This window comes from Rutidosis leptorrhynchoides, chromosome 6, assembly GCF_046630445.1.
Source record: "Rutidosis leptorrhynchoides isolate AG116_Rl617_1_P2 chromosome 6, CSIRO_AGI_Rlap_v1, whole genome shotgun sequence".
Lineage (NCBI taxonomy): Eukaryota > Viridiplantae > Streptophyta > Magnoliopsida > Asterales > Asteraceae > Rutidosis > Rutidosis leptorrhynchoides.
Genome location: NC_092338.1, coordinates 181,270,057 through 181,297,771, shown reverse-complemented (window position 1 = coordinate 181,297,771; position 27,715 = coordinate 181,270,057).

Genomic DNA, 27,715 nt, shown 5'->3' with positions numbered 1-27,715 from the left:
TTCTGATGTGAACCATGCTTTTAAGTAAGTAAGTGTTCACTAAACTCTATGTTACCTACTTTAATCACAACCTAAATAGGCAGCTCTTTTCTAACAGATAAGTGATTATCCGTACGTAGCTACTATTCCTTATTGTGATGTTAAGCACATATAACTACTTACCTTGTATCCTAGGATTTACCAGGTCCTAACACTAGGTTATAGCCACGTGAGTAAATGGAAATGGTGGTCCGTAAATTAGACTTCTAAACCCGACAAGGTTTTAACAGACAATAGTACAGTTTTCAAATAAAATATTCAAAATATAATAAACATTTGTAACTGATAGTCAAGCATGCAAGATGAAAGCAACTTAAAGTAAAAAAAGTGATTTTATTAAGTTAGGGAAGGTGCTCACCGTTTATAGACAAGATACTGACCATTACAAGTGATGACATCCTCCAGACCACTCCTATTACAATCTTTGGCATTCGCTTCTGGATACTTAATTTCCCACTCGGAGGTGAGAAGGCCTTAAAAGGTTCTAGTGGGAGTAAGTGTATTATAGTGAGAGAGAGAGAGAATAGAGGTGTGTGAAAATGGGATGACAAATGGCCTGTTTATAGAAATTTTCTGGCTGGAAACGGCTGGCAAGCTGTTCTACCAAGCCAACGCCCATGCTCGGTGTGGGTACCCGTTTTTGGGCAAGCCGGTGCTGGTGCCCGGTGTGGGTACCCGGTGCTTGGCTGATCTGGCAAGCTGGCATGGAAAGCCATTTTAGGTGTTGGTTTACCTGATTTTCTTGGATCGTTTTGCTTGTTCTCGGGATTGTAACTTGGTTTTCGGGATCGTAACTTGTCTTTCATCGTTTTCGCTCTAGAATCTTCGTTTTAGCTCCATTTTATTTGATTCTTTTTGCATCGTCTTTGTAATTACTTAATATACAAAATTAACTGACAAAGCGATTATTTTGGCGATTAAGTTTGGAACTTTATCGATTTAGGGCTTAATATCGGTTGTGAAAATGTGACTTTTTAGCCAATATCAAATATCCCACACTTAGGCTTTGCTTGTCCTCAAGCAAACCTTCAATCATTTAGACACAAAAAATTCCTTTCGTAGTGATTAAATGATCTTTGTTCTGCAAGACGCAAGAGTAAAAAATTGGTTTTATTCTCTCTGTTACTCCCTAATCTATCTCCGCAAGCATGAGAGGAGGTTACATAACCGTGGCTATCTAACTCGGGTCACTCAATTCACTAGGTCTATCAGGTGCCCTATAGTTCTAAGAAATGAAATCGCTCATAGCCAGTCATGTTTGCATTCTTTGTCATAGTCTTGATCGAGACTCAAATCTCCATCACATATTTGAGAGAATTTCCAGTTATATATCCGGCTTATTCGTGAAGGAAAGGTGATTAGAGGTTTGTGGAGGTTTAATTTAGATAGGAGTTCTTTAAGAATTTATTTGGGTAATCCCTTCAGCTTTTTATTGGGAATTTTAGACTGAGCATCCTTCTTTTTAACTGCCTGGAGTACTTTTCTCGGATCTTGGGCTCCACTCCTTTTCTCAGAACCCATTTTTTTGCAAGCATCTTTTGTTTTTCTCTTCGAGGTATCTTTTTAGCGGCGATCTTCTTTGTAAATTTACTTAGATTGTCCCATTTCAATTGTGCTTATATAAAGGATTTCCCGGAAGTTACGATTTCCGTAGACTTGATTTCTTTTAGGAAATGAAAGAAAGGGAATAAATAATGGTGAATGGTTTTGTGGTGAAGTTTTCGAAGTGGAAATGAAAATGGAAGTGTGTAATGGCGGTGTTTTGCCTTCACGAGAAGTTGAGGTTTCTAACTTAGTTGTTCTCCTCAAAAGTGTGATTGCAAAATGTAGATCAGGAGGAAGTTCTGATTCAGAGATGCCAACATCGGCACACTCAACGGAAGTATAGTGAATCACTATAAATGAGCGCTTGTTGGGCCTTACTTGGGGTACCTCACAGCAATTATAATGGGTCGAAATGTGCCTTGATTATGCAATGCTCTTCTAGAGAATTGGTTCGGTTTTCTCAAAAGTTTTGACTTTGTTTACTCTATATGTGCAATATTGCTATCCCACACTTTAAAATAACATTGTCCTAAATGTTAAGGATATGAGGTATTCCACACTTTATTTTTGAAAAGTATTTCATTATTTTAAGTTTATGTCGGTGGGGTTGCTAATCCCACACTTAGTGTTTAAAGGAGTCTAGTGTATTGCATATATTCTATTTGAAAAAGTGATGAAGAATGTAGTACTCCCCTATGGTCGTCAGGTGTGTGTGGATGGTTCGCCTTTTGTGGTTTCTGTTAATCTTGTATTGGCACCATTCTCGATCAATGCATCCTTGCTCAAAGTCGTGCCTCCATTTGTTATGTAGTCTCGATCTTTGTTTGTTTGTGACGTTTATTCATGCACAATATTAACTAATACAACCATACATGCTTAAAAAAGTAGTTATGTACGAAATTGACGTACAGTAATAAAAATGCAAATAGTATGAATATTGTATTAAAAGATAGTTATAGTGAAATCGAGAAAGAGTGACAGATTAAGATAACTGCTGATGAGAAAGTTCAGAGTATGATACATTGGTGCGGGGCTATAGCGGCGTCCATAAATATGACTTACCTTCATTTAGCAACTTCTCATCAGTGGCAAACCTTCGTGCCCATTATGCAGTGTTGTTACCGGAGGATACTGCAATATGGTAATCATCTGAATGTGCTATCAATCCAGTGATAGATGAGGTACTGGTGTGTATCATTGGCTCCATACGCCAACCTGCTCCTTCTTCCAAATCTCTACCCCATGTACGTGACATATCCAAATCTTCAAACCCATGGGTTACACCCCTAGTCATACCCTGGCTAAATGCCTGATGTTATGCCCTCATCTGAGCACTGATAGATGTGTCTCTATGCGTACTGATGACAGATGGGCCAAAAATGCTAGTAACCAATCCGTCAAGGCCTTTGCTCTAATCTGGAAATAATGATGGTGGTGGAAGAGTAACAATTGTATGATGGGAATAGTGATGGTGAGGAGGAGGTGGAGGACCAGGATTAAATGGAGGACGCTGATAAATCGTGCTGGTGTCCCTCAGGTCTCTATGAGCAACAATCAAAGGATGTGGCGAAGGATAGGGTGGAATGTTGAAATGCTCACCCGCATGATGTGTAAAGTGTTGAAGGTTCTAGAGCATTGTTGTCTCAGTAAACCACTTCTCTAGCCTAGGAATGTCACCCATGTGATAATGAATAGGATCGTAAAAAGGTGGTACCTCATGGCGCATATGTGAGTGTCTCTTTGTACCTCCATCAGTGGGATCACCATGTGCTGTGGGATCATCCTCATCCCTTTATTCTTGAGAACCCTGACCTCATCTTTTACCATCTCTAGTCTTCAGATCAGGCCTAAATATCTCCTCTCTGATCTCAACATTGGGCACAGTCCAGTCAACTGAACCCTCAACACCTGGAGAAGTTAGAACTGTCAATATCCTATCGTGTATCCGAATCAACTGCCAATTGTTCAGTAACTTATAACCAATCTCCTCGGATTCGGACTCAATCCTATATCCTAAAGCTACTGCATCCCCCAAAATAAGCATACGCTTAAGCAAATTAGTGACAACAAATCCTAGAACTGGCTCAACCGTAGTCAACGAGGCTTTCTCAGTAGTAAATGCCTGAGCCAAAAGGTATGCAACATGCATGTTCTGATTTTGGAACATGGAATGGATGATCTGCATATCATGACATTCCCACTATGTTGAGTCTTCGGGTGAATTATCTTTGCCAGAAGGTGAGGCATAATGCGATGTACCGGGTTGTTGAATCAGTAGGCCTTTTTCCCAGACCTCCATGTTGCATCATCACTCGTATACGTTTTCTGGAACGCACGGTGATCGAGTGCCGTATTTAGATTAGCGTACCCTTGCTTGAATATTTGGCGACCCAAATGAGTACTTTTGTATAACCCAAGATAATGAGCGAATCGTCCGAGAGTGAGGTGGTAGGTGATGTTCTGATGTCTAAAATATATGCAGTTACGCGTATTATAATCATTAACCTCGATGTCGGATTCAAATTCCCATGTGTCCTTAAACTCTGCGTATGGCTCCTTGTACACGTATTCGTTAATTTCAAATAGTTTAAACCAAGCCTTGTGCTATTTACCATTAGCTTAGAAACATAGTAAATTCCTCAATTCTTCAGCCCAGCCGCATTGTTCCATTATTATCCAGTTAATATATTTATTGTGCCCTTTCTTTCGATTCATCCAGTGTCGCATAAATGGCTCGTACAACGATGGGTTGTCTTGCCCGCGAATAGAATCGGGTAAATCATATTCGTCTAGAAGTTGTTATCTGAGTGCCATCTGCAATAATCAAGAAAATGTAGGTTATGTTCCAAAAATAATAAGAAGACTTCGTATAATAATAAGATATGAAAATGTGTATAATTTTTGAAAAAAAATCGAAATGAGGGCTTTAAAATGGCACTTTCCATATCTCTGTTATCGACAATTATAGCCAAAATTACCGCAAACAATATCCAAACAAAATATAAACATATTTCAAGAAAAATTCAAAGCATACCCATGATTGCAACAAATAATGCTTAAAAATAATAATTATAGCGAGTTAGTACGTAATAAGCAATTTTATCAAAATATGATGGTTTTTAAGCATACAACAATTAAAATGATCGTTTTAGATACCTTAAATATTTTAACATCAAACTTTTCCTATAATATCTTCGAGTTATGATTTATAACCATTTTTATCGAAAAATATTAGTTTTAGCAAAAACGTACATAATAAGAAAAATCAAAGACTTGGTTCCAAATTTGTTTTAAGTCATTAATATCTTAATTATAAATAATTTTCAAATCATCCTAAGTTTTTAAAATTTGTTTTAACATCAGGAAAACCGAAATACTTAATTTCATACATTTTCTTAAACTTGTAGTTTTCAAAAAAAGATCCTAAATCTTGTTCACAAGTGTTTAAGTGATGTAACTAACCTAATAAGGCTAGCAAAACCTCAAAATTTCCAAAATTTCACCAATTTGCAAGTCAATAACATAAATTGACGAATCGTAAGCTAAAAAGGAACCTATAGACCTCAATCGAATCTAAAAACTAGCATACAATATCCATATTGTCCAACTAATCATGCAAGGAGTCATAATCAAGAATAAAATACGAATTTTTTCAATAGTCAAAAATTAAAACCTAGGCAAAAATTCGATTTTTAACCATGAAAATGTACCTTAAAAATGAAATTGACAGCGGGAATGAGGCTAGAAGGAGCGAGATAATAGGTTTTGAGCTTGGAATCGATTAATTTGGTCAATATTTGGTGGTGGATGGTGGTGTGGCTTTCGTCGGCCGAAGGATAAAAAGGGAGGAGAAGAAGAAGAAGAGAAAAAAGAGAAAGAAGAAAAGAAAAGGGAAGAGAAAAAGAAGAAACATTGGGTCCGTGTGGTCTGCGGGCTTATTTTCTCGGTCCGACTCGTGATTTTTTCGTGTTTTATTTTTCGGTTTTACCATTGGTTTTTGTAAAAAGATTTATAAAATTTTTTCAGATTTTAATCCGTTTGTTTTATTCTAATCTCCATCTATTGTTTTAAAATAATAACAAGAAAATAGACAAAATAAAAAAAAATTCTTATTTTATTAAAAACATATATTGATTATATAGGTTCCACAACTAAGTTTCAGAAATGACGCGGAAAGAAAGACTAGTGATATCTCTCGAATTATACATATTTTACGCCCAATATTTATATCATTTTCAGTTATTTATGACATTGAAAGTGTTGAAATTATGCTCTAAACGAGTTATTTGAGTTTTAGATAACAATTGTCAAAAAGAAGCAAAAACAGGATAAAAATAAAGGAAAAGTGGAGATTCGAGATTGAAGCTGCCGGTATGAAGGCACATAAGCCGCTGGTTTCCTCATTAGATTCCCGAAAGTTCCTGAATTGATCAAAGAAGTCGAAGAACTTGGCGCCAAGAAAAAGAAGGTCAAGCCACTGACTTTACACAGAAGTCGCCGGCTTCCATCACGTGTTTAATCCATCTTGCTGCTCAAGTTTAGTTAAATTTAGAAAATATTCTCATCTTAATCCGGAAGCAATCAAACCACCGGCTTCATATTAAAGTCGCCGGTAAGTTATTCAGAGATTTTCAACGTAGGCTTCAAGATCACGTTTTACGTAGGCCCCACTTCAAGTTACTGGGAAGCCGTCGGCTTCACATTCAAGCCACCGGCTTGGGGTGGCGGTTGCTGATCCTATAAATTGAGGTGTTGGGTTCACTTTTAGGCAGTCAGTTTTTACATTCTGTATTCAGATTAAAAGAATACGAATTTATTAGAGGTTTTATCCATTATCAACATTCAAGTTATTCAATCAATCTTTTGCTTTCAATTCCTTTATGTCGGTATGAGTTGCTTTAATCCTTCTCGTCTTTTATTTATTATTCAAACTTTAGTTATGGGCTAATAGCCTTAACATGTGCTTGAACTAATGTAACACCTTGTGAACATTGAATAAATAGTTGAATTGTATGAAACAAAACATAAAAACGGATCTGGTGAATGAAGTCGCCGGCTTCATATACTAGATTTGCTGACTTCATCATATTATTATGCAGTTTCACTACGATTTAAATTCAGATGAATTAAAACAGTGTTCGATAAAATATTCAACAGAGTCAACGAAGCCGCCGGCTTCATTGACCAAGCCGCCGCCTTTATCCACTTATTATTAAAATATTAATTTCGATGGAATTTATGGATTAGCTGTTATGTCTGATTAAAACACCACTGTTTTTATAATTTGGTTTTTTTTTTTTTAAAAACAACTACTATTAAGTTTTAACTAGAACATCACTAGGATTAAACTTAGTAAACTTAAACATGACAATAAATCAGTTTATTATAATGGTGATGGTTATAACTAGTAACTATAATCAGGGTTTAATTAATCACAATAAATCTATTATCAGGTCTTAAACATGCGGTAAATTTTGACATCTATTCTAGGATTAATTTGATCAACTAGTCTTGGTTTAGATATTCTCATGTCATCAATAAATCTGAGTTAAGCTTAATTTCAAATGCAAAGGTGAGCAAGGTGTGAAGTGTTCAAGCACCTGTTTCGTTTAATATTATTTATTCCATTAATTTATTTACTTGCAATTTATTTAATTCCTATTTCTTCTCTAATCAATCAATTAAATTTCCATACCAAACTTATATCTTCTGAATTCACCCATTCTCTTGGGACGAACCTTAACTTACTAAATACTATATTACATCTGATCGAGTTTTGTTGATCGTTAGGGTGTTAAAAGTAAAAGTTAAATTAAGATATTATAAATTTAAAAGTTAGATTAAAAGATAAGCATTTTTGCATAACTTTTGACACATCAACGTTTTGACGCCGCTGCTGGGGACCGCGGTAGAATCATAAAGAACATAAACTTAATTAAACACCAAAACAAGTGGTAACTATCCTATTTTAGGGAAAGGTTGATGGGCTTCCGATTTAAAGGGTCCTGCCAGAACCAAGACGTTGACGGCTGATATCGGCGAAAAAGTCACGTTTTTACCCCCGATATTAAGCCCTAAATCAATAAAGTTCCAAACTTTGTTGACAAAATAATTGATTTTTAGGTTAGTTTTGTAGATTAAGTAATTACGAAAGCAATGCAAAAAGAATCAAGTAAATCGGAGCTAAAACGAAGAATCTAGAGCGAAAACGGTTAAAGACAAGTTACAACCCCGAAAAAACAGCAAACTAGGGCAGCCATACGGCTTGCCATCCAGGCTGCTATACGGGCACAACAAACGGCTCACCATGCCATACGGGTAGGCTATACGGCTTGCCATACAGCCTGCCAGCCGTCTGCCAGCCGTATGGCAGCTGAATCTTTACCTAAAGTCACTCCTTTAGTTAGTTTTTATTAGTAGCTAGGTTAGCTATTATTTTTTCGGAGGATATCCCGGTGAGTCCCTGCGATATCGGGCAGATTTCTTCAGCTTTTTCAGGTTTTTATCCAAAACGCTTGTCTTATTAATAAAACATGTATTGTTATCAATTATGTTTAATAATGCATTCTGATATACTATGTTAGCTAGATTAATCTGTATGTTGTCATGATAGAAGTTTTGGTTAGCGTAGTTATGTTAAATTAGTACGATTATTGTATGTATGCTGAATTTGTGACCCCGATAGATTTTTATGCTAGCATCTTAAGGATTGACCAACCTAGGTTGTGATCAGGACTTATCCACATATATGAACTTAGCTACTTCATAGGATTAAGTCCACTGGTTATACTACATCTGAAGATTCTATGAACTCGGTATGGCCGGAGTTCCCGAGAGGCATTTGATGCACTTTTAGGACACATAACCTAGGAATTGAGACATGAATGACCTAGTATGCCTATTGATTATTCCAAAGAGACCTCTTAGGAGCTATTAAGATCTAGTTAGTGCCTTAACTGTGTGACACAAACCTATTGCATATTCTTGTTTGATTGTTGCCTTAGGATTAAGTCATATCAACTGTTCAGGTATCTATTATGTTTCTATCTGCTTTACTTTCAGTATATCAACTGTAATGCTATATAATATTTAGATTGGTATGATCTCATTAGTATGATTGAATTGTCCCGTTCATATTGATTATAAACGTTCCATATTAATTGATTTCGTCGCGAGGTTTTGACCTCTATATGAGACGTTTTTCAAAGACTGCATTCATTTTTAAAACAACCATAACCTTTATTTTATCGATAAAGGTTTAAAAAGCATTACGTAGATTATCAAATAATGATAATCTAAAATATACCGTTTACACACGACCATTACATAATGGTTTACAATAAGAATATATTACATCAAAAATAAGTTTCTTGAATGCAGTTTTTACATAATATGATACAAGCAAGGACTCCAAATCTTGTCCTTATTTTAGTATGCAACAGCGGAATCACTTAATAATCACCTGAGAATAAACATGCTTAAAACGTCAACAAAAATGTTGGTGAGTTATAGGTTTAACCTATATATTATCAAATCATAGTAATAGACCACAAGATTTCATATTTCAATATACATCCCATACATAGAGATAAAAATCATTCATATGGTGAACACCTGGTAACCGACATTAACAAGATGCATATAGAATATCCCCATCATTCCGGAACACCCATCGGACATGATAAAATCGAAATACTAAAGCATTCCAAATTCCAGAATGGGGATTGTTGGGCCCGATAGATCTATCTTTAGGATTCACGTCAATTTGGGGGTCTGTTCCTAAATTCTTAGGCTACCAAGCTAAAAAGGGACATATTCGGCTTCGATCATTCAACCATATAATGTAGTTTCATTTACTTGTGTCTATTTAGTAAAACATTTATAAAATTACATGTATTCTCATCCCAAAATATTAGATTTTTAAAAGTGGGACTATAACTCACTTTCACATATTTTTACTTCGTCGGGAAGTAAGACTTGGCCACTGGTCGATTCACGAACCTATAACAAATATGTACATATATATCAAAGTATGTTCAAAATATATTTACAACATTTTTAATACGTTTTACTGTTTTAAGTTTATTAAGTCAGCTGTCCTCGTTAGTAACCTACATCTAGTTGTCCATAGTTAGATGTACAGAAATAAATCGATATATATATTATCTTGAATCAATCCATGACCCAGTGTATACACGTCTCAAGCTAGATCACAACTCAAAGTATATATATTTTTGGAATCAACCTCAACCCTGTATATCTAACTCCAACATTACTGCATATAGAGTGTCTATGGTTGTTCCAAATAATATATATAGATGGGTCGATATGATATGTCAAAACATTTGCATACGTGTCTATGGTATCCCAAGATTACATAATATATTAGAATACTTGTATAATACAATATAAATTAGCTAGGATATGATTAATATAGATTTGTTACTAATTTTCACGTAGCTACAACAAGCAAAAATATCCAATCTTGTTTTACCCATAACTTCTTCGTTTTAAATCCGTTTTGAGCGTTTCAAGTTGCTATGGTTTCATATTGAACTTAAGTTTATGAATCTAAACAGAAAAAGTATAAGTTTATAGTCGGAAATATAGGTTACAAGTCATTTTCGTAAAGGTAGTCATTTCAGTCGAAAGAACGACGTCTAGATGACCATTTTGGAAAACATACTTCCACTTTGAGTTTAACCATGATTTTTGGATATAGTTTCATGTTCATAAGAAAAATAATTTTCCCAGAAGAAAAACTTTTAAATCAAAGTTTATCATAGTTTTTAATTAACTAAACCAAAATAGCCCGCGGTGTTACTACGACGGCGTATATCCGGTTTTACTGTGTTTTTCGTGTTTTCCGGTTTTAAATCATTAAGTTAGCATATCATATAGATATAGAACATGTGTTTAGTTGATTTTAAAAGTCAAGTTAGAAGGATTAACTTTTGTTTGTAAACAAGTTTAGAATTAACTAAACTATGTTCTAGTGATTACGAGTTTAATCCTTCGAATAAGATAGTTTTATATATATGAATCGAATGATGTTATGAATATCATTACTACCTCAAGTTTAGTAGGTAAACCTACTGGAAGTGACAAGAAATGATCTAGCTTCAAAGGAGCTTAGATGGCTTGAATGTTCTTGAAGTAGGATCATGACACAAAACAAGTTCAAGTAAGATTTTTACTCGAATTAAGATAGTTTATAGTTATAGAAATTGAATCAAGGTTTGAATATGAATATTACCTTGAATAAGAAAGATAAACTACTGTAAATAACAAAGGTTTCTTGATCTTAGATGATTACTTGGAATGGATTAGAAAGCTTGGAAGTAAACTAGTAAAGTTGAAAGGATTTTCAAAGTGTTCTTCCTAAGATGATTATAGCTTGATTCTTGAAGTAATTTTTGATGAAGATGATGATTAGCTACTGGAAAAATTCATTCATAAGTGTGTGTGTGTGTGTTGAGAGAGAATTAGAAAGAGAATTGGAAGTGAAATGGAGTGAATGATGAGTGGTAAGTGGTGAGTGGTGAGTGGGGTTAAAAGAAGTTCTAGTTAGTTGACTAGTTCATGGTAGAAGTTAAAATTGATTATTCATGCATGACATAATCAAGAGTGGAATCCCATGCTAGTTCCTATTAGTATATACCCATAGTAAGTACGTCTAGTAGCTGTGTATAATACGGGTATGAATACGACTAGAATTCTTGATGAAAAAAGAATGGGAATGTAACTGTAACCATTTTCATTAAGTATAAGTGTTTTGATATATGTCTTGAAGTCTTTCAAAAGTATATTAATACATCTAAATACACTACATGTATATACATTTTAACTGAGTCGTTAAGTCATCGTTAGTCGTTACATGTAAGTGTTGTTTTGAAACCTTTAAGTTAACGATCTCATTTAATGTTGTTAACCCATTGTTTATTATATCTAATGAGATGTTAAATTATTATATTATCATGATATTATGATATATTAATATATCTTAATATGATATATATACATTTAAATGTCGTTACAACGATAATCGTTACATATATGCCTCGTTCGAAATCCTTAAGTTAGTAGTCTTGTTTTTACATATGTAGTTCATTGTTAATATACTTAATGTTATGTTTACTTATCATAACACCATTTTAACTATATATATATATCCATATATATGACATCATATAGTTTTTACAAGTTTTAACGTTCGTGAATCACCGGTCAACTTGGGTGGTCAATTGTCTATATAAAACCTATTTCAATTAATCAAGTCTTAACAAGTTTGATTGCTTAACATGTTGGAAACACTTAATCATATAAATATCAATTTCATTTAATATATATAAATATGGAAAAGTTCGGGTCACTACAATGATGAAATGGTTGTTAGTATAATAATGTTTTGTAAACTATGCCCGACGGACTCCTTTTGTTTGTCATCATTGTTCACTCAACACGGCACATCATTGTTATTTAGTTACCCAAACTGATAACGAGGTTTAGGATTAGAACTCAACTTACTAATAAACCTAGTGCTTTACTAAGGATAACCACCGAGGTATAGTTACCTTTCAGTTATATAACCAAGTGACATACTTTTCACTACTCAACGAGAACTCTGAGAGTATAGAGATAAGTAGGTCTGTGTAATTGGCTCATCCAACCAGATCTACACCGTTCTAATCATAGCTTTAACATAAACATAATTACCTTTCCCTAGCCCAAACTGATATTTTGATCAATATTTCCCTGATCTGCATACTCCGGATATCCATCCATCACCTTTACTTTTTCGTAATTAGAACTATTAGCTTAAAACCAACTACTATCTTTAATCAAGGTAATTTAATCAAAGACAATTATCCACTTGATCTTTAATTCGTTAAAACAATTAAAAATACGACCCTAGGTTAACTTACACCTTATACCTTAGAAAGTTAAAAGTAAATTTAGGCCCCGCAAAATATAAATAATAAACCATTGTTCTCCCTCTAGATAGCTGATATCGACGCCTTGCGGCCTAACGGCACTGCATAAATAAAACCCTCCATTTCGGTCATATCAAGAGAGTAACAAGTTTTTGGCGCTGCTGCCGGGGATCGAATATTTTGATTGAGGAAGATTTTAAATAGACAAAAGAATTATTTAGTGGTGTCTAAGAAAGATAATTATACACGGACTTGGTTGTTGGATTTTCCGAACAGTCTCCCAATATAATGGAACCAAAAGGATCGTGCCTCTCCATAGTCGATCTGGCCACTAAGGTAGAAAGTAATCTGCAAGAAATCCTATCAATTGGAATATCCAATAAGATTAGCGACCGAATTTCAAGAATAATTGTTTTAATTAAATTATCGATCCTTTTAGTTAATTAATATTTTCTAAAACGAAAATTTAAAAAATGGAATAACCAATCACCATTGCTTATATGCAAAAGTCATGCTAGAAGAAAGAGAAGGACCAATCACCTTAGGAGCCGAAGGGATCGCTAAAATAAGTTCACATATGATCAAATTGGTCAGTATCATCTGTAAATTTCAAGGACTTCTGACTGACGATCCAAACTTTCACCTAAATAAATTTATCAGTCTGGTTGACTCTTTTAAGAAGGAAGAAAACGAGAAAAACTTTTTGAAACTTCACCTTTTCCAATATTCTTTGTCTACACACGCTTTAACATGGTTTTATGAGCTTAAACCAAATTCAATACATTCATGGGAGGAATTATCCACAAAGTTTTTAAACAAATTTTATCCATCTTTCCTACAAACCTGTTTAAGAAATGACATCACAAACTTCTCTAAAAAAGAAGACGAGTCATTGTGTCTAGCATGTAATAGAGTAAAGGTGATGCTTAAAAGATGTCTGAATTACTTGTTAAGTCGGGCATACATAATCTGGACACTTTACAATGGTTTGACCAAGGATGATAAGTCTCTCCTAGACATGGCCTCGCAAGGCAATTTCATGTCACGAACGGCAGACGAAGCGTGGAATCTCTTAGAAACAATTGCTGAACAACAGGAAGATTGGAGCAATGAAGCTACTGAGAAGGATGATATCTTCACTCAAACAGTAAAAGTGCTAGAAACCAGGTTACAAGATCTCACCCTCACTCTTCAAAGATTACCAATTTTGAAAAGTCCCGAGGCTACTAGAACCAGTCTAAGATATTCTTACCCTAGATGGGCATATAAATAGCAGAATAGCTCAGACTCCAATTAAATATTTCCATTACACCAACCTACTCTCCTCTCTAAGGAAACGTTAGTCGACCTTATGAAAAACAATACATGATAAACCTTCAAGTCATAGAATGCCAGAAAAAAATTGATGCTTTGATAAAGACTTTTGAAGAATTAATAACCAATTTTCAGCTTACGCTTAAACGATTAACCACTAAAGTTGAAATAGAGTCTAGTGAGTTTGATGCCCTAGTAGTAACTAGAGGTGGGAAGGAAATTACTGTTAATATACCCATATAAAACTTTTTATATACGGAACCTGAGCCAATTGACCAGGTTATCAATCCACCAGAACCTGTCTCTCCTAAAGCTCCGAAAATTATTCCACGAGCCTGCATACCCTTTCCAGGTAGGCTTAGGAAGGAAAAGCAAGAAGCACAATTATTGGGATATTATTAAAAACCTGCATTTGAATGTACGATTAGTAGATGCTTTAGTAGAAATGCCAAACTGCGCTAAATTTTTAAAAGAATTGCTTTCAAACAAAGAGAGATTAAGAGTGATAGTTAGCTTACCCTTAAGTGAGGAATGTTCATTAGTGTTACAACATGGTATTCCCCATAAGTTAGGAGATACAGGAAGATTTACGGTACGTTGCTACCTGCAAGATGTCCTAATCAGCAATGGCGTTAGCAGATCTGGGAGCCAGTGTAAACTAATGCCCTATTCATTATTCAAAAAGCTGGGAGTTAATGACTTAAGACCTACCAGAATGATTATCCAACTCGCAGACAGATCAGTCAAGATTACTCGAGGAATAGCTGAGGATGTCCTAGTTAGAGTGGATAAGTTTGCATTCCTCGTTGATTAGTAATTATGGATATTGAGGAAGACACGAAGGTCCCAATCATACTTGGCAGACCATTCTTGAATACTACCAAAGCCATAATTAACGTACACGAGAAATCACTGAAATTAAGAGTTGAAAATGAAGAAGTCAAATTTAATGTCCACCGACTCATGACCCATCCTCGCGAGGAAGATCTCAATCTAGCTGATTCTTTTCAAGAATTCGTCAACGAATATTTGGAGGATACCATGGCTGTATACAGTCAAGATCAAATTTCTAAGGATCTGTTCTTTACACATCCTGAAGGAAATCTTGATAACCAATCAACCATAGAACCTGGTCAATATAAATCTCCCCTCTCCGAAAGTAACTTTCTTGGCAAAACTATCCATATAGCACTGCTAGGTCAAGGCATTCCCCTACCTCTGTTAAGGAGAAGACCGAATGAAGAAACATATTTCATTTCGGTATTCCAGGAACCACAGTTAAATGAGGACTGTGATGAAATTCCTGAGCCGATCTTTGAAACTAAAGAAGAAGTTTCTGAAGACGAAGCGTTAAGAAGGATAATTTCCATAACCAAAGAACAGATAGCATCAGTGACCGCTATTAAGGAAGAAGAATTAGAATTCCAGGAGAGATATGACTCGTTAGATAGAAAGGATATAGTAAGAATGAAGCCTTCTATCGGGGAACCTCCAGAATTGGAGCTAAAGAAGTTACCTGAATATCTAGAGTATGCATTCTTTGTAGGAGAATCTCAACTCCCTGCAATCATTTCTAAAGATCTCATACCACATGAGAAGGCGGTATTGATTAAGGTTTTGAAATCACATAAGAAGGCAATTGCTTAGAAGATTTCCGACATAAAAGGAATCAGTCCAAACAATTGCACCCATAAGATCTTCACAGAAGGATTTCAAACCATCAGTTCATAGGCAAAGAAGGGTCAATCCAATGATTTAAGAAGTTGTCAAGAAAGGAGTAATCAGACTTCTGGACGCCGGTCTGATCTATCCTATTTCCGATTCGCCATGCCTGTCCAAGTGGTACCCAAGAAAGGAGGAATGAATATAATCAAAAATGAGAATAATGAACTTATTCCAACACGGGAGGTCATCGGTTGGAGGGTTTGCATAGATTGTCGTAAACTAAACGATGCAACCCGAAAAGATCATTTTCCACTTTCGTTCATTGATCAAATGTTGGAACGTCTATCATGAAATGAGTTCTATTGTTTCCTTGATGATTTTTCCTGCTACTTTCAAATTACCCTTGATCCAAAGGACCAAGAAAAGACAACCTTCACATGTCCTTACAGAACATTTGCCTATCGACACATACCCTTTGGGTTATGCAATGCACCTGCCACATTTCAGAGGTGTAAGGTAGCTATATTCCATGACATGATTGAGCATTATATAGAAGTCTTCATGGATGACTTCTCCAACTTCGGTAGAACCTTTGAGTCGTGCCTTTCTAACCTTGAAAAGATGATCACCCGGTGTGAAGATTCGAATTTAGTTCTAAATTAGGAAAAATGTCTCTTCATGGTAAAAGAAGGAATAGTTTTAGGACATAAGATATCAAAGTCAGGAATAGAAGTCGACAAGGCTAAGATTGAAATCATAACCAAACTTCCAGAACCTACCACAGTAAAAGTTGTGAGGAGTTTCCTTGGACACACCAAATTCTACCGATGTTTTATAAAAGATTTTTAAAGGTCACACAACCTATTACTCATCTCCTCGGAAAGGAAGTTCCGAATGTTGGGATTTAACAAGTTCATAATATACTTAAACCATTTTAAGAATTAAGAAAGCGGAAGCATGTTAATTACTAATTTTAGACTTGTTAAACTTTAACCAATTAAAGTTAAATCCCAATAAGGATCAAGTTGTGAAACATACTTACAAACTACAAGATAGATAAGAGATTATACCTTCTCCAAGCTATGTAGTTGATGATGAAGATGATGATGAAGAATAGAGCTTCAAATGGATGAAACCTTAAGTAGTTATACCCCAAACTTATGCACCAACACCTAGCCTTTGGTTAGGATTTTATTACACTTGATTATAGACTTGCAAAATTGAATTTAGAACCTCCCTAATCGCCCCAAAAGGCCACGGCCTACTGCTCTAATATGAGCTGAATTCTGCAGTTTTTTTATGTCTATTTTTGCATGTATCACTTGAGAGAATAAGTGCCTAACTTGGTAGAAGTGTAAGCATGCTTATATGGAGTTGTGTAGAATTGAAAGTAACAAAAAAAGAGCATGAGATGCTCTCTTGGAGACCCCAAAAAACTGCCAATTATCATGGGGTTTATTTTATATATAAGTGTTTATTTTATAAAACAATTTATATACAAACCCATGAATTTATTTTGTTACTTGCATATTTTATAAAACCTTTTATAAAATATAACACAATATAATTATTTAAACTTATAAATAATTAAATCCTTATTATGTAAATTATCCAAATAATTTATCTCAAGTGATAATATTTTAGAAAACCGATTTTCTAAAATCCAAGTGTCGCGTATTTATTTAACGATCCAACCGTTAAGATTAAATACTTGTAAAGTGTTGGTAAGCTTGTTATTGGGTATGACCCGACTTGGATCATAACACATTAGCCACATTAATTTAATATGTCTCTCGGGCATACAAAATACCTTCAATCTCCCACTTGCACGTGAAACATAAGAAATTAATGCAAGTGATGGATACCACCTAACGACCGTCCATCACCCCCAACATGTTATGACTTTGTGCCATTCAATAACATCATCCCTTTCGAGTTCCCATCTCGAATATGAATAGGTGAATCTTTTCATTACATCCTTTTGTCCTAGATGTCATGTTAAATCCAAGAGATACAGAGTGATCACTCTCCTTTAGATTTAACTTTATCAGGCCTTAGACATCTGACTCTCAACGAATAAGAGGGACAAATTCCATCTTGACTACATATGTCCTAAATATATACCTTGCATTATACCTGAGCTCCTCCTTATGAACTACCATATTTCAGAATAGCGAAGGAAAGAATCAAGGCACAATACTTGGCAAATATCTGAACCCAATATGTATCTCAGGTCAGAGGATACAATGATATTCGCCTTTACTCAAGATTACATGTGATCAACCACAAAGGCTCCATTTAGTGAATCTTGAAAGCGGGTCTTCCAATATTTGTATCCCACAAATATCTATGAACCTTGGTAGCAACCTTACCCCACATTCAGTCCGTGAATGTATACCAATCCATGTTCATAATAGTCTAAACCTCACACTAGTTCCCACAAATGTGATCAACTACGGAATTTAGAATAATTGCTTATTCATGGATATAATATGCAAAATAGGAACTTAACTCAAAATAAATTAAACCATAATTATATTAATGAGTTTGAACAATTTCGTTCCGTTACAATACTTAAAACAGATCATGACCAATCACTAGAATATCGAAGCCCTAATGCACAAACATGTCCTGCATGTTTTGATCCATGTAAGAGCTTCGTGAGAGGATCCGCTATATTAAGATCTGTGTGAACTTTGCGAATACATATCTTTCCCTTTTCAACTTCATCCCTTATGTAGTTGAATCTCCGCTCAATGTGACGGGTCTTTTGATGAGCACGAGGTTCCTTGATTTGTGCAATCGCACCTTCGTTGTCACAAAAGATCTCAAGAGGGTCCTGAATGGAAGGGACTACTCCTAAGTCGTCGATGAATTTCTTCATCCATGCAGCTTCCTGAGCTGCCAATGATGCGGCAATGTACTCTGACTCTGTAGTGGATAGAGCAACAACATCCTGTTTTGAACTCTTCCAAGAGACTGCACCTCCATTTAACGTGAAGACATAACCGGATTGTGATCGAGAATCATCTCGATCAGTTTGGAAACTCTCGTCCACGTAACCTTTTACAGCGAGTTCCTCCTCACCAGACCCATATATTAGAAACATATCCTTAGTCCTCCTAAGGTATTTCAATATACTTTTAACAGCAATCCAATGACTGTTTCCTGGGTTATTCTGGTATCTGCTTGTCAGGCTAAGAGCGCATGACACATCCGGTCTAGTACATATCATTGCATACATGATTGACCCAATGGTAGACGCATATGGGACTTTCTTCATTCTCTCTTGTTCATCTTTCGTGGTGGGGCACTGAGATGAACTAAGGAGTGTTCCTCTTTGAATAGGTACCAAACCTTTCTTAGAGTTCTCCATCTTGAACCTTTTCAAGATCTTTTCAATGTATGCACTTTGATTCAAACCTATCAGTTTCTTGGATCTATCCCTGTAGATCCCAATCCCCAAAACGTATTGTGCTTCTCCAAGATCCTTAATGGAGAAGCATTTACTTAGCCAAGTTTTAACTCTTTGCATTTCCGGAATATCATTTCCAAATAACGATATATCATCCACATATAGTACGAGGAACATGATAGTGCTCCCACTAGCTTTCTTATATACACAAGCTTCATCACCATTTTTAATGAAGCCAAATTTCACGGCTTCCTCATTAAAACGATGATTCCACATTCTAGATGCTTGTTTCAATCCGTAGATTGACTTCTTTAACTTGCATACCTTTTTAGGATATTTTGGATCAACAAAACCCTCAGGCTGAACCATATAGACATCTTCCTCAAGATGTCCGTTTAGGAAAGCGGTCTTGACATCCATCTGCCATATTTCATAATCATAATGAGCAGCAATGGCAAGTAATATCCTAATAGACTTTAGCATTGCCACAGGCGAAAAAGTTTCATCATAGTCAACCCCTTGAGTTTGAGTGAAACCTTTTGCTACAAGTCTAGCTTTATATGTATCCAAGTTTCCATGTATGTCGGTTTTCATTTTGAAAAGCCATTTACAATCAACTAGCCTTGAGCCAGCAGGTTGTGTAACAAGTTCCCAAACTTGGTTGTCATACATGGATTGCATCTCAGCGTTCATGGCTTCCTGCCATTTATCTTTATCAATCCTTGATAAAGCATCTTGGTAGTTTATTGGTTCATCCAAATCAACCACATAGCAACCATCCATGAGAAACCCATATCTCTCAGGAGGATTACTAATCCTACCAGATCTGCGAACGTCTTGTGTATTTTGATCATCCATTTGATCATCCTCAACATATTCATGTTGAGTGCTAGTGTCAACCAATTGTGTATCATCTACTTGATCTTGAACCTCCTCAAGATCTATTTTCCTTTCACTATTTCCTTCCATTAGGAACTTAGTTTCAAGGAATTCCGCCTTCCGAGCAACAAATACATTCTGCTCGGATGGATCATAGAAATAATATCCCATATCATTCTTGGGATATCCTATGAAGATACACTTCGTGGATCGAGCATTCAACTTATTAGGGACGTAACGCTTAGGGTAAGCTTCACATCCCTATACCTTTAAGTATGATAGAGATGGAGGTTTTCCAAACCACATCTCATGAGGTGTTCGTTCCACTTTCTTGGTTGGGGCCATATTTAAAATACGAGCCGCGGAGCATAGACAATAACCCCAAAATGATAGAGGTAACGAGCTTCTAGCCATCATAGATCGAACCATATCCATTAGGGTTCGGTTCCTCCTTTCGGAAACTCCATTTAGTTGGGGTGTTCCAGGAGGAGTGAGTTGCGAGATTATCCCACAACTTCTAAGATGATCTTGGAAAGCATCGCTTAGGTATTCACCTCCTCTATCGGTACGAAGTACCTTAATTGTCCTATTGAGTTGATTTTGTACTTCGTTTTGATATTCTTTGAATGCTTCAAATGTTTCGTCCTTGTGTTTTAATAAGTAGACATATCCGAAACGACTAAAGTCATCAATGAAAGTAACAAAGTATCTTTCACCATTCCTAGTCATGGGTTTAAAGGGTCCACATACATCCGAATGTATTAATCCCAATAAATCCTTAGCCCTTTCATAAGTCCCTTTGAAAGGTGCTTTAGTCATCTTGCCTTGTAAACAAGATTCACATACATCAAACGAATCCATTTCATTTGATTTCAAAAGTCCATTCTTTTGAAGTGTATGCATTCGGTTCTTGTTTATGTGACCAAGGCGACAATGCCATAAATAGGAATCACTCAAATCCCTTTTGAGTTTCTTGGTGCTAGTATGGTATATAGAGCTCGATGATGCGTCATCATGAACCAATTCATAAATTCCATTTGAAGGCGAAGCCTTGAAATAGAATACATTATCATTAGAAACATGAATATCATCATCAATAAAATTAACAACGTAACCACATTGTTTTAAGCGAGAAATAGAAATAATGTTTCTACACAAATCCGGAGCATACAAAACATTTTCTAAAATAAGTTCCAATCCGCTTGGAAGCTTCAAAATAAAATCTCCTTGAGCTTTAACATGCACCTTTGCACCATTGCCCATATAGAGACTTGATGTTCCTGCCTTATGATCACTTCTTTTGAACCCCTGCAAAGAATTGCAAATATGAGTTCCACATCCAGTGTCTAATACCCATGTATTAGAAGAAGTAATACTAAGCTCTATATATACCATATATATATTACCTGAGGTTTGCCCTGCATCCCTCTTGTCCTTCAACTCCTTAAGGTAGACCGGACAGTTTCGTTTCCAATGACCCATCTCACCGCAACCGAAACATGGGTCTTCCTTGGGGTTTGCCTTCTCGGCTACCTTTTGCTTCTTAGCCTTGTTGATGGTTGGGGTAACCATCTTCCCCTTCCCTTTGCCTTGATGGGCGGGTCCTTTTCTCTTAGCCACCTTAGGCTTAGAGGTGTTACCTTTGGATCCACCTTGATCGATTGCTAACACAGGTAAAGCCCTTTTACCCATGCTAGTTTCCGCCGTTCTAAGCATACCGTGGAGCTCACCTATGCTCTTATCCATCCCATTCATATTGTAATTAATTACAAATTGATCAAACCTTTTTGATAGGGAGTTAAGGATAAGATCGGTGGCTAACTCATTAGATATGTTTAGGTTAAGACGGTTAGCACGATCGATAAGGCTTTTCATCTTAAGTACATAAGATGAAACCGATTGGGTATCGTCCATACGACAAGCATGTAGCGCCCGAACCGTTTCGAAGCGCTCGACACGCGCTTGTTGAAGGAACATCTCCTTCAATTGCGTTATCATGTCGTATGCACTATGGTGCTCGAAATCCTTTTGGAGTTCGGGTATCATAGTCCCAAGCATTAAGCATGAGACTTGAAGGGAGTCGTGGCAATACTTATCGTAAGAGGCCATTGCCTCCACATCATTCTCATCCGGTTGATCGGGAATGGGGTCCTCAAGTACATACGCTTTATCCTCTTGTTTGAGGACAATCCGAAGATTGCGGAACCAATCCATAAAGTTGGTATGGTTGAGTTTGTCTTTCTCGAGGAGAGACCGTAACGATAGGTTGTTCATGTTAAGTGGTGCGTTTTGCATGTTGTTGTTATTGGCGGCCATCTACAAAATTCAACAAGGTTCTTTTAAGTATCGATTTTAAATTTAATAAACAATACCCTTTTATTTTTAATTGTTTTATTAAATCTTAGAATCCAACGGTAAATGAAATTTCGGTTAGGTGACCTTTATCCCGTCATTTGATTTAGCTAGGTAGTCATTTATGTGACAATTGCAATCCTTTTGCAACTTCTAAGTTATGGGATCATGCAATCCTTTTGCATGGCATATTTATCCCATCAACGCCTATTTGTTCCTCATGCTTCGGTGACCCTAAGTTCATGATTCCTAAATCAAGTCGTCCTACTTGTGCAAACATGTAAAATTAACATACAAGTGGTTAGGTGACCTTTATCCCACAAGCATGCGAATTTTACCTTAAGCATATTAGTTAGTTCATAATGGTTAGGTGACCTTTATCCCATTATGAGTTCCCTACTATGTTCAAGTGTTCTCACAAAAGGATGGCGTTAAACTTGTTTACCTTGTTTTAGTTAAGGGATTTTAAGTTTTCATTAATTCTAGTTTGAGAAAACTTTTATGCCATACACTAACATGCATTTAGTGTATGGTTCTTATGAAAATCCATTTTCATGTCTATAAACCATTTTATATATATGATCCTAATCATGATCTTAATAACCGTTTATTAATGTCCTTTTAGCCATTTTTAATTTAACCAATTAAATTGTCGTTTTGCATGTTGTTAATTAATGTATAATTTAACCAATTAAATTTCCATTTTGCTTGTTGTTAACTTGTGTGATTAACTTGTAGCATACAAACATACAATCCACATAATCATACAAAACAACCACGCATGCAAAATCATATGTTCACAATCAAGCCATATTGGTAGACATTTGTTTAGCCGAAAACAAATGCCACCGGATAAGGGGTAATTACACAAAGTAGGAGATTTCAAATCTCCCACTTAACCTTGCATCCAAATGCTTCTTCATGTGTTCTTCAAGTCTTCATCATTCTTCATCATTTTACAAAATATATCCTAATACATTTTGTCTAAAAAATGAAATTACAACCTAATCTATTTTACATACCAAATATAAAATAAATTACATAACCAAATGAATTATTACATGCCAAATGAATAAATATTATTACAAACCAATTGAATAAATATCAATCAACCATGCATGCAACCAAACACAAGGTCAAGGCTTAGATTGTGAACATTAACTACACAAGTGATAGGCAATACAGAATCACAAGTGATTGGAAACACAGAATCATAAGTGATCTGCAACATAGAATCACAAGTGATTGGCAATACAGAATCACAAGTGATTGGAAACACAGAATCACAAGTGATCTGCAACACAGAATCACAAGTGATTGGCAATACAGAATCACAAGTGATCGGCAATACAGAATCACAAGTGATTGGCAGTACAGAATCACAAGTGATTTGCAGTACAGAATCACAAGTGATTGGCAGTACAGAATGCAGAATCACAAGTGATTTTGGCCAAAAGGACAAACCACCCAAAACCGAAAATTTTACATTCTACTTCATGCATGTTCATAGAATGCAAAATTATAGTGGGTTTAATAACCATCTCGAAGCATATTTCAACAACTTCGGCTCTAGATACCATTGTTGGGATTTAACAAGTTCATAATATACTTAAACCATTTTAAGAATTAAGAAAGCGGAAGCATGTTAATTACTAATTTTAGACTTGTTAAACTTTAACCAATTAAAGTTAAATCCCAATAAGGATCAAGTTGTGAAACATACTTACAAACTACAAGATAGATAAGAGATTATACCTTCTCCAAGCTATGTAGTTGATGATGAAGATGATGATGAAGAATAGAGCTTCAAATGGATGAAACCTTAAGTAGTTATACCCCAAACTTATGCACCAACACCTAGCCTTTGGTTAGGATTTTATTACACTTGATTATAGACTTGCAAAATTGAATTTAGAACCTCCCTAATCGCCCCAAAAGGCCACGGCCTACTGCTCTAATATGAGCTGAATTCTGCAGTTTTTTTATGTCTATTTTTGCATGTATCACTTGAGAGAATAAGTGCCTAACTTGGTAGAAGTGTAAGCATGCTTATATGGAGTTGTGTAGAATTGAAAGTAACAAAAAAAGAGCATGAGATGCTCTCTTGGAGACCCCAAAAAAAACTGCCAATTATCATGGGGTTTATTTTATATATAAGTGTTTATTTTATAAAACAATTTATATACAAACCCATGAATTTATTTTGTTACTTGCATATTTTATAAAACCTTTTATAAAATATAACACAATATAATTATTTAAACTTATAAATAATTAAATCCTTATTATGTAAATTATCCAAATAATTTATCTCAAGTGATAATATTTTAGAAAACCGATTTTCTAAAATCCAAGTGTCGCGTATTTATTTAACGATCCAACCGTTAAGATTAAATACTTGTAAAGTGTTGGTAAGCTTGTTATTGGGTATGACCCGACTTGGATCATAACACATTAGCCACATTAATTTAATATGTCTCTCGGGCATACAAAATACCTTCACCGAATTGTCTTTAATGAAGAATGTGTTCAAGCTTTCAACTTTCTGAACGAACAGCTCACACATGCACCCATCATGATAGCTCCTGATTGGAGTTTACCATTCGAAATCAAGTGTGATGCGAGTGACTTTGCAATTGGGGCTGTACTAGGACAACAGAAAGATAAGCATTTCCATCTAATCTATTACGCCAGCAAAACCTTAACCGGAGCTCAAGAGAATTATTCCACTACAGAAAAGGAGCTACTATCAATAGTTATCGCCTTTGATAAAATTCCGTTCCTATGTCATCCTATCCAAAACTACAGTTTATACAGATCATTCAGCCCTAAAATATTTGTTTACTAAGCAAGATGCTAAACTAAGACTTCTACGATGGATCTTACTCCTTTAAGAATTCGATATTAAGATTAAAGATAAGAAAGGAGCAATGAACGTCGCATCAGATCATTTTAGACGTTTGGAGAATACAGCGATGGAACAACTTGTCGAACAAGATATTAGAGACAAATTTTCGAAAGAATAGCTTATGAGATTAGGTCAAGCCAAGATTGGATCTCAATTCACTGATACCCCTTGGTATGCTGACATGGCCAACTACCTAGTTGTAGGAGTAGTGCAAAAAAGAATGAGCACATCCTGAAGAAGGAAGTTCTTCAAGGATGCTAAGTTTTACTACTGGGAAGATCCGTACCTGTTCAGAATTTGCCCTGATCAGATAATCAGGAGATGCATAGATGAGAAACAAGCAACAAGGATTCTTCACCAATGTCATCACAGACCAACTGGAGGTCATCATGGAGCAAACTTAACCGCAAGAAAAGTCTACGATTTAGGATTTTATTGGCCTACTATATTCTGAGATGCGCAAGAGCTTGTAAAACATTGCGACGCTTGCTAAATACAAGGTATTATCTCTATGAAGAATGAGATGCCTCAGACTAATATCCAAGCTTGCGAAATCTTCGATATATGGGGATTAGACTTTATGGGACCATTTCACAAATACAATAGGAAAGAATAATTCCTCGTAGCAGTAGATTACGTCTCCAGATGGGTCGAAGCTCAATCGTTTCCAACCTATGATGCCAAGGTCATCACCAATTTCCTGAAAAGACTCTTTTGTCGATTCGGAGCTCCCCGCTCTATAATAAGTGATATAGGCACACACTTTTGTAATACTCAATTCATGAAAGTGATGCAACAATAAGGATTTACCCACAAGATGTCCACTGCCTATCATCCGCAGACCAATGGATAGGCGGAAGTCACTAATAGAGCACTTAAAAGTATTCTAGAACGAACCTTCGGCCATCATGGGAATAAATGGGTCGAGAAACTAGATGATGCTCTATGGGCATTCCAGACTGCTTACAAGAATCCTCTAGGAACTACACCCTACCGCATGATCTATGGAAAAGCCTATCACCTTCCGCTAGAACTTGAATACAAAGCTCTCTGGGCACTGAAAACCTATAACCTCGATCCTTCAGTAACCGCTAGGCATCGAACGCTACAGATGAATGAACTCGCTGAATTAAGAGACCAAGTGTGATGACCCAAAAATTTTCGACCAAATTTAAACTTAATCTTTATATGGTTTCGACACGATAATCAAAGTCTGTTAGATTGAGTCTCAAAAATTTGAACTGTGTTCATATATGCAATTACCCTTTGACTGTTCCCGACGATTCACGAACAATTATTTGTAAATAAATTTGTATATATATATATAGGTATATATAATATTACAAGCATTAATATATATATATATATATATATATATATATATATATATATATATATATATATATATATAATATTAATTAGAGATATTAAATAAAGTATTATATGATTTGAAGATTTGCATTAATAATTAATTTGTTAGTTAATATATATTTATGTAATTCGAAGATAAATGGCTTTGAAATCATTTAGGAAGCAATAATTACATTCGTCTATCATTCAAAAGGTTAAGTTCAAACTTAGGTGATTTTAAAATGAACGGTGATCCGAAAATGGGTAATATAAATTTTAGGCTTATTAAAAATGTATTTGGGAACTATTTGTTGAATTTTAAAACTTTTTATATTTTACTTAGGGATGGGAGTGAATAATTAATGTAATTTTTATTTAATAGTTAATAATCGAATTTTATACCATAATGACCAAAATAAATAAATATAGTTAATTTAAAAATTAGAGATTTTTCTGAGTACTTTTCATCCACCACTGATTTAACAACGGAGTACGATTTAGCAGTCCGTGAAAATTGTTGGTAATTAGAATTCAAAATATCTGATGGCTTTACTATTTTCATTTGAATTCACACGTTTTAATTTTTAATTATTATTATATTATTATTATTCTTCATTCTTCAATCAGTGTAATTGTATGAATATATATTTATGTGTTATGCATATATGTAATACACTGAACCGAGAACAAACCAAACTCCTTCTTCTTCGACAATCATCACCACCTACGGCTCACCACCATCGCCACCCTACACCACCACTACAATATTAAACAACCACCATCATCACAAGTTGGTTTTTCTGTTTGATATTTATGATCGAGCTAAAACAATTCTACCACCTTTGGACACCACCATTAAAACTCGTTTAAAACACCATCACCATGCTTTTCTTGTTTCTGTTTCCGTTATGAACACAACCTGCTACTTCCATTCGTGATCCAACACCACTGCAAACCCACAGCCAACTTATTACACGAATTCACTTAGGTATTGTTATGGTCCGATCACCCATATATTCCTCTTTGTTACTACTGCTATACGAGAATCATCACCATAAACCATATTTAATTATCTATGAACAGCCGTTATCGAACATCAATCTTTACATATATACATGTATTTCATTAGTTGTTACTATCGTAACCACCACCTATATAATCATCATCGAAAACCCATTTAACCACCCAATATCACCTCCATTAAACCAACATCATCACCATGATAAACAAGACTCCTGCGTCTATTTTTTGTTGTGTTCGAATCACTTCACCACTATCTCTTTCTTCCTCTCTCTCATCATCTCTCTCTAAATT